The sequence below is a fragment of the Eriocheir sinensis genome, unplaced genomic scaffold, assembly GCF_024679095.1.
Source record: "Eriocheir sinensis breed Jianghai 21 unplaced genomic scaffold, ASM2467909v1 Scaffold45, whole genome shotgun sequence".
Lineage (NCBI taxonomy): Eukaryota > Metazoa > Arthropoda > Malacostraca > Decapoda > Varunidae > Eriocheir > Eriocheir sinensis.
The window spans coordinates 610,917-624,994 of record NW_026111776.1 but is presented as its reverse complement, the minus strand read 5'-3'; the positions used below and the strand labels follow the sequence as shown (position 1 = coordinate 624,994).

General features: G+C 43.9%; 1 protein-coding gene across 6 annotated transcripts in view; it reads right to left on the bottom strand.

Moving 5' to 3' along the window:
* Positions 1-14,078, bottom strand: part of LOC126992362 (protein Wnt-2b-like) — a 76,631-nt gene that overhangs the window by 43,559 nt on the left and 18,994 nt on the right. For all 6 annotated transcript variants that reach the window (XR_007746499.1, XM_050851071.1, XM_050851069.1 and 3 more), the window contains one exon: positions 7,520-7,671. The gene's annotated coding sequence lies outside the window, so the exon portion shown is untranslated. The remainder of the gene's footprint in view (positions 1-7,519; positions 7,672-14,078) is intronic.

Genomic DNA, 14,078 nt, shown 5'->3' with positions numbered 1-14,078 from the left:
CTTTCATTTCCAGGGGTTGTGTTGATGTTGAAGGGAAGCAAGTTCCTGTGACAGTACTCAGGGACACCGGCGCCATGCAGAGCCTCGTCCGCGACACTGTTGTCGGCGGTACCGACATGGGTAGGCAAGTCCTGCTCCGTGGTATTACGGGTCAGGCATCAGTTCCTCTAAAAAGGTATGAGCTGTGTACTGACTGTTATTCGGGGCCTGCTAATCTTGCAGTTTTCAGTGATTTACCCGTTGATGGCATAGACGTCATCTTGGGCAATGATTTAGGTGGAAGTAAGGTTACAGGAGAAGTACCGCTTGCCATCCTCGAGATGAATCCTCTCATTGATCCTGAAACTGTTGCCGGAGAAGAGCCGAGCTCAACTTTCCCTGCTTGTGCAGTAACGCGCAGCATGATTAAGCATCACACACCTGCCTCAGTCATTAATGATTCTTCTTGTACACCTGGCATTCTAAACGAGGACTCTCCTGAGGATATGGGCTTAGTCCCACTTTTTCAGTCTAGTGTTGACACTGATCTAGAATCTTTCCTGTAGGTCAAGAGGCCCTGATTGCAGCACAGCAAGAGGACCCCACCATACAGCCTCTCTTGGAGGAGGCAAGGGACAGCACTAGTAGCTCCTCCAACGCACGTTTCTACTTCCAAGACGGAGTACTCTTTCGTCGGTGGATGCCCCGGCATCTACCTCAAGATGACGAGGAGTGGAGTTCCACGCGCCAGATTGTTGTTCCCAGACATTACATGCACAATGTCATACAGCTAAGTCACTCTCACCGTCTATCAGCTCATTACGGTGCCAGGAACACGCTTAACAAGTTACTTAAAGTATTTTACTGGCCTCAGATTCGTAAGCAAGTCTATGACTTTGTAAAGTCTTGTCATGTCTGCCAGAAGGCAGGAAAGCCAGTTAAGCGTATTCCCCGAGCTCCTTTGTACAAGGTACCTCCAGTAGGGCAGCCTTTTTCACATGTTCAAGTTGATGTAGTAGGACCTTTGCCCAAGACTAGGAGGGGACATGAGTACATTCTAACTTTAATTGATGTGGCTACTCGCTTTGTCCATGGAGTGCCGCTCAGAGCTGTTTCTGCTAAGTCAGTTGTCAAGATTTTAACTGAGTTCTTCTTCATGTTTGGCATTCCTTTTAAGGTGCAGACTGACGGTGCTAGTTATTTTATGGGAACAGTTTTTACAACATTTTTACACCAGCTAGGCATTACACACTCTGTTTCGTCACCTTATCACCCTGAGAGCCAAGGTGCTCTGGAGCGTTCACACCGCTCTATTAAGGCTTCCTTAACCAAGCTAGGCTTGGATGGCGAGTCCAGCTGGGATGACGACCTGGCTTATGCTTTATTTGCTTTACGTGACACGCCTAATTCCAGCCATGGCTTTACTCCCTTCGAGCTTGTGTTCGGTCACTCTGTTCGAGGTCCACTCTGTATTCTCCGGGATAAGCTCCTTGAGAAGACTCCTACTCATCTGCCTGCCATACAGCACGTCGAAGAACTTCGCCAGCGCCTTACAAGATGCTGGAGTGTGGCAGCCGACAACCTCGAAGTGACACGAGACAAGACCAAGCAGAGGTATGATCTCAAGTCTAAATGTCGTGAGTTCCAGCCGGGACAGCAAGTTCTCGTCTTTCTGCCTCTGCAGGGCCAGCCTCTCGCAGCGAAGTTTTCTGGCCCATACACTATCTTGAAGAAGATCAGCAATACGACCTATGTAGTGTCCACGCCTGATCGGCGCAGAGCTCAACGCTTGTGCCATATTAACTCCATGAAGCCGTACCAAGAGGAGGCACAAGGCTCTGCTCAACCGGCCCTCGTCTGTTCCTCTACCTCACCTGAGGACGAAGAGGTTCTTCAAGGACTCGACCCCACCGACTTTTCCAGTGTCAGAGCATGGCAACAGAACCCAGCAGTGTTCAGTCAGCTGTCTACCAAGCTTGCTCACCTAGAGCCCAGCCAGCAGTCTGACATCCATCGACTACTCAGCCGCTACCCTGCTGTGATGAGAGATCGGCCAGGTCTTACGTCACTCGTCGTCCACGACATCTGTGTGGGAGAAGCTAAGCCTATCAAGCAAGTCCCGTACAGAGTGAACCCCGAGCAGCGTGCCGTTCTGAGCCGTGAGATTTCTGCCATGCAGGAGTTAGGATTGATTAAAGAAGACCATAGCCCGTGGTCTAGTCCAGTAGTCCTAGTCAAGAAACCAGACGGGTCGTCTCGAGTCTGTGTAGATTACCGTAAAGTTAACCAGTTGATTGCTCCAGACTCTTACCCTTTGCCTCGCTTAGAGGATTGTATTGAGTCCGTAGGTCGGGCTAAGTTTATTTCTAAATTTGATTTACTTAAGGGCTTCTTTCAGATTCCTTTGACACCTAGGGCACAGCAGATTGCTGCTATTGTTGCTTTGGGAAAAGTTTATGTGCCCCTAGTTATGCCTTTTGGCTTGTCCACTGCGCCCACTGCATTTCAATCTCTTATGAACAAAGTTCTTTCTCACGTTCCAGGAGTGGCCGTGTACATCGACGACATAGTCGTCTTTTCCGACACTTGGTCCCAGCATGTCTCCCAGCTCGATTCTGTTTTCCAGGCCTTAGCTGAGGCTAACCTTGTCCTTAATTTGTTTAAGAGTGACTTCGGTCATGCCGAGGTTACCTATCTGGGCCACGTTGTTGGTCGGGGTGAGTTGGCTCCCATCCGTTCGAAGGTGTCAGCGATTTGTAACTTGCCACCCCCTGCCAACAGGAGAGCCTTACGTAGGTTCCTGGGTATGATTGGGTTTTATAGGAAATTTGTACATAATTTTGCACTGATTGCCTCACCTCTTACAGACCTTTTGAAGGGGAAGCACACCTACACGTGGGATGACAGATGTCAGGTAGCCTTCGAGACTCTAAAGGAGGTACTTTGTATTGATCCAGTATTGAGAGTGCCTGACTTTTCGCGGGGCTAAAAGCTGGCATGTGATGCTAGTGACTGTGCAGTTGGAGCCGTCCTCTTGCAGGAGCATTAGTCGGGTGTTGACAGGCCTGTTGGCTATTTTTCTAAGAAGTTAACTCCCCCTCAGACTCGTTATTCAACTATTGAAAAGGAAGCCCTTAGTATTGTTCTTGCATTGCAACATTTTCAATATTATCTTGCTACCTCTCAGCCTACTCTTATTTTAACTGATCATAAACCTTTGATTCATATCAGCACCCTTAGCAATGTGAATAGGCGTTTAATGAGATGGGCCCTGTTTCTTCAGAATTTTAACTTGAAGTTTGAGCACATTAAGGGGAGAGATAATATTATTGCAGATTGTCTTTCCAGACCCTCTTAGCTGAAGAAAGTGACGTAATGTCCCTTTCTTCCTCTAAGGGTGGAGGAGTTGTTAGGGCTACCTTTATTTCTAATGCATTTTAAAATTCAAAGTCTTACCCGCCACTGTCCCCATTGGCTGTTCTCTCTCTCTTGCCTCTATTCTGATTCGCTATGAGCGTTTCCCGCCTTCTCACGCCTGCAGGGCCAAGGAAGGTAAAGAAGAGGTAATGTCACTCGCATAGAACGTGAAGAACCAAAATTCGAAATGAGCTTTTTTATTAGGAGCTCTTGGATGCTTTTAATGTTATAAACTATTAAAATAAAACAAAATAAGATGACGATTTTTTGTTATTTATCGTATTAAGCAATTGTTATTGAATAAAAAATAGAAATAGAAATGTTAATGAGAACCCATCGTGGACGGTGATTGGCTGGCGTCACGATTATGCTCCGGCCCTTCATCAAGCCTTAAGCCCCGCCCCCTTGTTGCAGCACGACGGCAACTTCCTTGGCACGACGTTTTATCGCACTTGTTTGGTGTTTTTTCCACATTTTTTTGGCATGGTGTCGTGTGCTGTAGCTACCTGTGTATTCAGATGGAAAAACAAGAAGAAATATATAAGCTTTCATTCATTTCCAAAGACCAAAAAACTAAGAAAAAAATGGATAGAAGCGTGCAAAAGGAAAGACCTAAATAAATACAATGACATAAAGAAAACCCACATGATCTGCTCAATGCATTTTAGTGCTGCGTGTTTTCATTTTCATACAACATATGAAACCATAAAACTATCAGTATTACCACACTCCTGCCCAACACTAAACCTGCCAGGACTGCAGCGCACCATTAAGAACTTCATTTCTGATGAGGAACACATAGAGTGAGTATTAATATTATTAATCAAAACATACAGCTACCATGACTGGGTACAGATCCATCCACTGTACTATAAGCTGGAGATGTTTGCTGAATAAAGCGTCAATCATATCATGGTCATATAGCGACAAGGTGATTTTAATTGAAGGTTGCAATGATATTGAGCACCCCACACCATTATTATTATTATTATTATTATTATTATTATTATTATTATTATTATTATTATTATTATTGGCATAGCTGGGTCATGTTATATCAATGAAATACACTAGGGGACACTCGATAGCAAAAAGTTAAAAGATAGTTTAGTCACCGCAAAAAGAGAGCAACTGGAGTTAAAAAAAAACTTACTTATTCGATAGGTAACTCTCCGAAATTATTGTTTAACGCTAAAACGTGAACATAAATTGTATCTTTATACATAAATTACCGGTGATTTTAGTGAACCTGAGAGAGAGAGAGAGAGAGAGAGAGAGAGAGAGAGAGAGAGAGAGAGAGAGAGAGAGAGAGAGAAGAGAAGGAGAGAGAAGAGAGGAGAGAGAAGAGAAGCAGTGTTCTATGCACTCGCCACGGAGCCTGCAACAAGGGGGCGTGGCCAAGCCTGGCTAGGCTAAAGAGTTGCCAACGAGTGATTTCCTCCCGCCGCGCATGACTCTACCTCTTCTTTACCTTCCTTGTGCAGGGCGTCCCTTTCCACTCCCCCGCGCTCCTCAGTCTAGAGTTGGTCTGGGCGAGAGAGAGATTAGTGCCCCAGGACTCCGGGATTTATTTGGGTTTTCCCCCATCCCTTACATTTGAGTGAGTCTTGTATGATTAGTTTCTTGTTGTGATCATTTACCTTTCCTGTGCTGCCAGTTGTAATAGCCAGTATCATTATTTTGTACCCTTTATGGTAATTTTTGTGCCACCCGCGTCGCCATTTACGACGCAGGCTCTATTTTTTGTAGAGTGTTACGCATACATATACTCTGACAATTCACCCTTGTCAACACTTGCTAGCGAATACCCCCATTTCGCAGGATTAGTGCAAGCTACCTTGCACCACATATTCTCTGACAATTCACCCTTGTCTACACTTATTTATTATAGTGCTTTGCAATGTTCAACTACTGACTCCCAGCCCCTGCCCTGAGTTCTTGCCTTACTCAGCCATCCACTCTCATCAGTGGCAAGTCTCTTTATTGTGGCAGCTTATGCCTTAAGCGTTACCTAAAGCGTGTACGTTACCCCATTATCTTCTTTGTTATTACCTTTTTTTTTGTTATTAAACTATTCTTACCTATACGCTCTAATTTTTATTTGAATCCGTTGCACACACATCTTGTTATTTATGTTATTCTTGTATACCTGTTCGTCCAGTAGACTGAACGGCAGTCGAAGCCGTTCACCTGCAGTGACCACGTCAAGAGTGGATTCTTTCTTTGAGGACGTGGCTTCTCCCTGGAGTTACGCAGGCCTTTAATCTCACTGTGTCTGTAGGACGTAACACAGGGTATTGGGTTTTATTAACAGGATGGTAACCAACAGGAGTGCAGAGGTCATCCTCAGACTCTATTTAGCGTTAGTTAGGCCACACTTAGATTATGCTGTCCTGTTTTGGTGCCCACACAACAGAATGGACATCAACTTGCTAGAATCAGTTCAGAGGAGGATGACCAAGATGATTCAGGGGCTGAGGATCCTCCCATATCAAAATAGGGTGAAACATCTAAACTTACATTCACTAGAGACGAAGAGTGCGGGGAGATCTGATAGAAGTATTCAAATGGGTCAAGGGTTACAACAAAGGCGATATAAGTAAAGTTATGTGAATTAGCCGGCAGGATAGAACACGCAGTAATGGATTTAAATTAGAAAAGTATAGATTTACGAGGGAAATAGGCAAGCATTGGTTTAGTAATAGGGTGGTGGGGGAATGGAATAGACTCAGCAATCACATAGTTAGTGCAGGGACGATGGCTTGTTTTAAGAGTAGACTGGATAGCTCCATGGACGAGGACGACAGGTGGCAGTGAGGTGTGGATGCAGTAAGGTGACAGGGTACCGGAGCGTACGCCCCCAGAAACTACACCACCCATCGTGAGTAGTGGGGGGGATTCTGGAGCTGCCCTGTGTAGGCCACTCGGCCTCTTGCAGTCTCCCCGTGTTCTTATGTTCTTATGTTCTTAACACCTTGGAGGAGAGGTTGACGGCTAGCTATGAACACACCGGTCTGGGTTATAATGACGACCCACCCAGCTGTTCATCCTGCCTTTTGGGTTGGTCTATAAAAGGGAGCCTGGGCAAGGCAGCTGTGGTGACCCAGATACTGTAGTGGCCATGTCCTGGGGCTGAAGGGTCCTTGCCCGCTGCTGGCTCAAGGGCCAGAGGGATGGAGATGAGCACCACAGCCAGGCACACTTGTAACATGTGCCCCAAACTTTACCTAATTACTGCAAACCAGGCCTACAGAATGAATAAGAAATCAGGAGATAAATGGAGTGGAACAATTTTGGTAAACATTGTATTATTATGACTATAAACCTGCCCCTCTCCCTGAGGAGAAGGGTGCAGTCTGTGCATATTCCCAGCCCTAAAATGTGCTTCATAAACTCTGCACCTCACACAAGATCCAGAGAGAAGTTGAGAAATGTGCCAAGCTGAATGGAGAAGAATGCCAGGCACAACATGGGGAGACAGGCCTTGAGTGTCCTGGACCAGGGAACAGACAAAGGTTAAAGGTGTCCTGGTGCCTATGAAAGGTGAGGCTTGGACTTGTGCACTTCATCTCATGCACCTCACAACAGCTGAGGAACCCAAGCACCCAGCCAGCGTGTAAGTCAGGGCAGACAGAGAAGCAGGACGTGAAATTAGAAGCTTTGTGGGGCAGGATGAAGTGTATTAACATCAGACACAGAGACAAATGGACTTTGTTTTCATTAAAGGAAGCAACTCCAGGGGGAAAAAAACACTAATCTCTGCTCCAATAAAATAAAGTAGAGGAGCTGCCAAAAAGAGTTGTGAAAGACCTTCATCCTATAGCAGAGAAATAATGGGCTGTATAACTCAACATTTTGGCACCCAAGCACACATACTTGGCAAGGCTTTCATAGGCATTTTGGGCATTTCCAAGGACAGTTTTATGACCCTGGTGGTAGTTTGACCCTTCTTCTGTACCATGAACCTAAAAGAGCACTCATGAGAACCCAATTTATCTCCTGTTTGGCCTTTGGAAACAGTTGATGTGATGGACAAAAGCGTTTGATAATACCGACCAATATATGACAATGACGATGACGTGTGTACTGATGCAAAATTGAGTATATATAAGAGTGAGGAGACCTTAGTGAAGCCACAGTGAAGCCTGCCATTCCAGAGTCCCATCCAGAGGTGTTTGTGGTCCCTGGCCTGCAGGCTGGTGGTGGTGACCTGCCCGCGGTGCTTCAGGCCGCCGGCTTCCTTCAGGGAGGACGTGAAGAGTGACTCAACAACCTCTGCAATAAGAACAGTCTCACCATTACCGGCATTTGTTGGGCTCGGATAACTTGAACAACTTTGTGGAGTGTGGACAGCCTCAGGATGTTTGTACTAGAGATGTATCGGATATCCGCATCCGCATCCGCATCCGCGGAACATCCGCATATTTTTTCACATCCGCATCCGCATCCGCATCCGTAGTTGTGATAAACTGAACATCCGCCTCCGCCTCCGCCTCCGCATTTGTGGTGAAATATACATCCGCATCCGCATCCGCATCCGCATTCTACAGAGGATGTATGGATGCGGATGTGTTTTGTGTATTGCACAACCTATAGAGTATAGAGTAATATATAGACACGCAGTTACAGACTAGCAGAGTAGTAGAGTACTGCCTGGTGCTTACAGACTTAGAGTTCAGACAGAGCTTAGAAATGTGGAGTAAATTTATTGATGTGTGTCTAATGAATTAATTATCTAGTAAAACTAAAGCAAATAATATCACGGATTCATTTCCTTTCAAACTTACACAACGTAATGTGTCTAGAATTTAGGGGAAGGTCAGGAGGAGGGGGCGAATTTTACTTAGTGACTATGAAGTACAAATACTTAGTAAATAAACTGCAAACTGTGAATGGTGGAATGTTAGATACTTAGTAACGACAGATGAGTGAGTCACTGTGTGTGTGTGTGTGTGTGTGTGTGTGTGTGTGTGTGTGTGTGAGGAGGGTGAAGGGGAGATAGAGGAGGCTTATCACCCTTGCTTGTCACCTTCACCCCGATGCCTTACTGCTGGAGAGAGAGAGAGAGAGAGAGAGAGAGAGAGAGAGAGAGAGAGAGAGAGAGAGAGAGAGAGAGAGAGAGAGAGAGAGAGAGAGAGAGAGAGAGAGAGAGAGAGAGAGAGAGAGAGAGAGAGAGAGAGAGAGAGAGAGAGAGAGAGAGAGAGAGAGAGAGAGAGAGAGAGAGAGAGAGAGAGATTTACATAGATTTACATAGAAAATCAGACCACACAGACCCCATGGTCCAGACTTGGTGGTCTGTCCTTAAACCTAAGTGATTTTACTTTAATCAGAAGACTCCAAAACGTTGCATTTCTACTCTAGTTGATATTAAGTTGAAGGAAGTGACGGTCGAGCTTATTTTTGAAGGAGTCAATCGTGTTACACTGGACCACTGATGGTGGAAGCTTATTCCATTCTCGCACTACAACGTTGGTGAAGAAAAATTTGGTGCAGTCTGAATTTACTTGTCTACATCTGAGTTTTACGCCATTGTTCCTCGTGCGCAAAGTGTCATCGATCATAAACAATGTTGATCTGTCTACATTCGTGAAACCATTAAGTATTTTAAAACATTCGATCAGTTTTCCTCGGAGGCGACGTTTCTCAAGAGAGAACATGTTAAGGGTAGAAAGCGAGAGAGAGAGAGAGAGAGAGAGAGAGAGAGAGAGAGAGAGAGAGAGAGAGAGAGAGATTGTAATGTGTGTCGTGTGGCTGAGTAATGTCGTACATTGCAGTCTTAGACCTTATTCCCACTTCACACGGTAGAATTCAGTGCTTCTTCCTTAAATACTTTCAATGCGAATGTTTCCATAATTATACAAATAATAATATTAAAAAAAATATGAACCGGCAGCGCTGAGCTCTTCTTATCGCACGAGTTTTCCTGTTGTCGCCTGTTTCCCCTGATACAGTGAGTTGCCGATGAAAAGATTTTCACAGAGGAAGGGTAATATTAGCTATTGTTTTATTATTATTATCATTATTACTGTTATAGAGGGCTTTTCGATGTATTTCTTACTAGAATTTAATGCAATGAAGCATTAGAATAAAGTAATTTTCTTTTCACATTTGCTAAGCATCTCGAAAATTTATAATACTGATCCATAAGTTGTAAACTGGCATTCTGAGCATAAGTCCTACACAGTACACTGGCAGCTAGGTCATCAGTTTGGTAAGAGTTTGCCTTCGAAGGAAGAAGTACTGCTCCTTCCTTGCTTTGCTCCTCGCTGATAATACAGTTTGCCAGTGATGGTTTAAAAGGATATTATAATCAAGTTTACAAAGCCTTATTGTTCTGTGCTGACTGCTACAGCAGCTGAAAAATGGCGTCACATAGCAGTGAAGTGTGGAAATATTTTATGAGCAAGTCAAGTGACCTAGCACAGTGTCTGTTGTGCAAGAAAGATTATTCACGAAAGGACGTGGAACTACATCTTTGAAAAACCACTTGAAATCACTGCATAAAGAACAGTTTGAAGAGTTAATGGCAAAAGAGACAAAGAAGTTGGAAGAAAAAATAAATATAGAAAAAACACCTTTGCAAAAAGCAAAGACAGATGCTAAGCAAAGGAATGTTGCTTAGTATTTTCAGAGTGCAAAATTATGGGATGCTTCTAACCCTAAGGCAAAGAAACTGGATAAATGCATTGCAGAAATGTTAGTCATGGATGATTTGCCTTTCAGTCATGTTGAGGACACAGGATTCATGAGACTGATGACTGAAGCTGCTCCACTATACAGTCTAAAGCAGCGAAATTTCTATTCATCAATGATATGTAGTGATATGTATGAGTCTGTTTTCAAGAAAATAAAAGAAATAATTGATGAAGTGAAGCAAGACAACAAACTTTCCTTCACAACTGATGTGTGGTCAGATACCTCAGCAGGTGTCTCATTGCTGAGTTTAACTGCACATACCATAAATAAGGAATTTGAAAGAACAAACTTTGTGCTAGGTGCTGAACCACTGGAAGAACGACATACAGGAGAGTATATTTCCAAAATGTTGGATGATATGCTGATGAAGTGGGACATATCTCGTACAAATGTGCACTGTGTTCTGCGTGATGCTGGAGCACATATGAAAAAAGCTCTGTTTCTCTCAGGTGTAAATAATCTGGATTGTACTGTGCATAAAATACAGCTGATTGCTAAAACTGGGTTATCATCACATTGTGATATAGAAAACATGATAAAAAAAACTCGTAGTATTGCTACGCACTTTCATCACTCAACTATGGCACAAGATGAACTTAAAAAGATTCAGGACAGGCTGCAAGTACCTAAACTCTCTGTTATTCATGATACACCCACAAGATGGAATAGCACCTTACACATGCTAAGAAGAACACTAGAAATAAAGGAATCTGTGTGTGTGTATGCTGCTACCAACTCCAAAATCAAACAGCCCAGCAATACTGAGTGGTTGATTATGCATAAATGTGTACAAGCCTTACAACCTTATGAAGATATCACAAAAAAACTTAGTGACTCCACATCAACAGCAGCTGAAGTGATTCCACTTGTAAAGTCCTTAAAACACACTCTTCAGCATACCACATCAGTAGTTTCTAACCCTGTTGAAGAAACTCATACTTCAGATACAAGCTCTGAAGATGAACCAGGCTCAGGATCAGTGATTGAGTTAAATGAAGACAGACAAGCAACACAGGCAGTAAACTTCATGAAAGAAGCAATGCAGGTTGATGTTGAGAAAAGATTTTCTTGGATTGAAAATGAAGATCTTTACAGAATTGCAACATATATTGACCCAAGATACAAGAGTAAATTTTTTTCTTCATCTCACGTCACTGATCAAGTAAAATCATCACTTGCCAGAGTATGTGAGGAGCTTCGTCAGACGACTATTCTAGAAGAGGAAGATGGAGAACCAAGAAGGAAACGAAGAAGAGATGATATGAGTGAAACACCTACCACCTGTGGAACATTAGATGAAGCAATGACCTCTATTCTTGCCTCCAGCAGTGATGATGAAGCAGAAAACTCATCTGTAGTAACTTTACTCATGAAAGATATTGAGAAATATCACAGAGAGAAAAGAATAAGTGGAACAAGTCAAGATAGTTTGCAATGGTGGAAGACAATGAAGACAGTCTACCCTGATTTGGCAAAGGTAGCTTGCCAGTATCTCTCCTGTCCACCAAGTAGCGTTCCTAGTGAGCAGCTGTTTAGTAGTGCTGGCTTCATATATGACGCTAAGCGCAATCGGCTTTTGCCAGAAAAGGTAGATAAGCTACTGTTTTTGAAACAAAACTTGCTCATCTTGAACTTTAAATATTAAGTAATAAATATGTGTTTATAGTATCAGTTCAATCAGTTGGTTATAGATTTATAGTTAACCACTTTCAAAAGGGTGGAGGTTGGGGAAAGTGGTCGGTGGGATGCACGACGAGTTGGGTCCACGTCCCGCATCCTGTTAACGCACAAAATGTGTGGCTGAAACTCGTCATAAAACTTTATTGTAACAAAAAGTACTTCCACTTTACTTCCACTAGTATACTCTGGAACTCCCTTCCTGCGTCTGTATTTACGTCTTCCTGTGACTTAAATACTTTCAAAGAGAGAAGTATCAACTATTAAGACACCATTCGAACTCATTTGGCAGTATTTTGGTTCTCCCATCTTGTTTTTATTTGTTACGTCTCCTGTCTGCATGGTCGGACACTGAAACAGGCTTTTTTTTTTGGGGGGGGGGTCCTCTCGGTGAGAACGTTTGACGTAAAAACATCCGCATCCGCATCCGCATCCGCGAGGATGTCATATTTTGATATCCGCATCCGCATTTGCATCCGCATTTTAGTAGAGACTGATATCCGCATTCACATTTGCATCCGCAAAATGACATCCGCATATACATCCGCATCCGCGGATGTCTGAAATTCGACATCCAATACATCTCTAGTTTGTACATGTTTGTGTTGACTTTAGTAGTGACATGAAGAGGGGCTCAACAGCCTGTCTTAAGAATAAATAACTACAGCATTACTTGTTTGGCAGACTCAGAAGAGCTGGACAAAATCAAGGCATCCTGACAGTCAAAACATATGTTTACACCTCCCTCCCTTCCCTATCACCCCCTTGTTCATCGCCGACACTTTTTATCATTCTTTTCACCCTTTCGTTTAAAGCCCTTCCCTCCACCTTCCCTGGCACACTGAGTCACCTTATTCCCCGTGACTGCCACAATCATCCCTTCTTCCTTCCCGTTTGTTCAGTGGCACAGTGACGGCCCTCCTCCAGTGTTCCGGCACCTCACCCTGCTCACAAGCTTGGCCATGTGAGGCGTTGGTGTAAAAGTTGTGACAAACCAATCAAAGCGGTAGTACTGTTTTTAGCAGTATCTGGCACCTGAATTCTTGCTGCATTGTGCGGTGAAGCAAGTTTCAGAAAAAGCAGCCTTAAACCAGGTGATTCATAGGCCTACAGTTGTGTGACTTCCCCGATGAGGTCCCCAATTTATCTCGACTTCTTTCAGAAAGCTTTTTGTTCTCTAAATAGTTTGTTGATGTCACTCTACCAAAATAGTCATATACTCTGTCTACTTTCCCTACTGTTCCTTAACTGTCTATTTTGTATCGTCTGTCCAGCATGCATTCCCTCTCTTGTCAGGAACCAGAAAACGAACAAACAAGAGGAATAGCCATAACAGTACAGAGTAAACATCTCATAGGACAAACACTAACAAAGAGGGAAACAACGAGGATAAAGAAAAACAGATACCCAGAGAGGAATGAGAGATATACAAATGTGTAAACGAACTGTCCTATCCATTCCTACGCCGATGATTCCACTCTGCATTATTCAACTTCTTTTAATAGAAGACCCACCCTTCAGGAACTTAACGACTCAAGGCTGGAGGCTGCAGAACGCTTAGCCTCAGACCTTACTATTATTTCCGATTGGGGCAAGAAGAACCTGGTGTCCTTCAACGCCTCAAAAACACAGTTTCTCCACCTATCCACTCGACACAATCTTCCAAACAACTATCCCCTATTCTTTGACAACACCCAGCTATCACCCTCCTCAACACTAAACATCCTCGGTCTATCCTTAACTCAAAATCTCAACTGGAAACTTCATATCTCATCTCTTACTAAATCAGCTTCCTCGAGGCTGGGCGTTCTGTACCGTCTCCGCCAGTTCTTCTCCCCTGCACAGTTGCTGTCCATATACAGGGCCCTTGTCCGCCCTCGTATGGAGTATGCATCTCATGTGTGGGGGGGCTCCACTCACACAGCTCTTCTGGACAGAGTGGAGGCTAAGGCTCTTCGTCTCATCAGCTCTCCTCCTCATACTGATAGTCTTCTACCTCTTAAATTCCGCCGCAATGTTGCCTCTCTTTCTATCTTCTATCGATATTTCCACGCTGACTGCTCTTCTGAACTTGCTAACTGCATGCCTACCCCCCTCACTCTGAAACGCTGCACTCGACTTTCTACTCATGCTCATCCCTATACTGTCCAAACCCCTTATGCAAGAGTTAACCAGCATCTTCACTCTTTCATCCCTCACGCTGGTAAACTCTGGAACAATCTTCCTTCATCTGTATTTCCTCCTGCCTACGACTTGAACTCTTTCAAGAGGAGGGTATCAGGACACCTCTCCTCCCGAAATTAACCTCT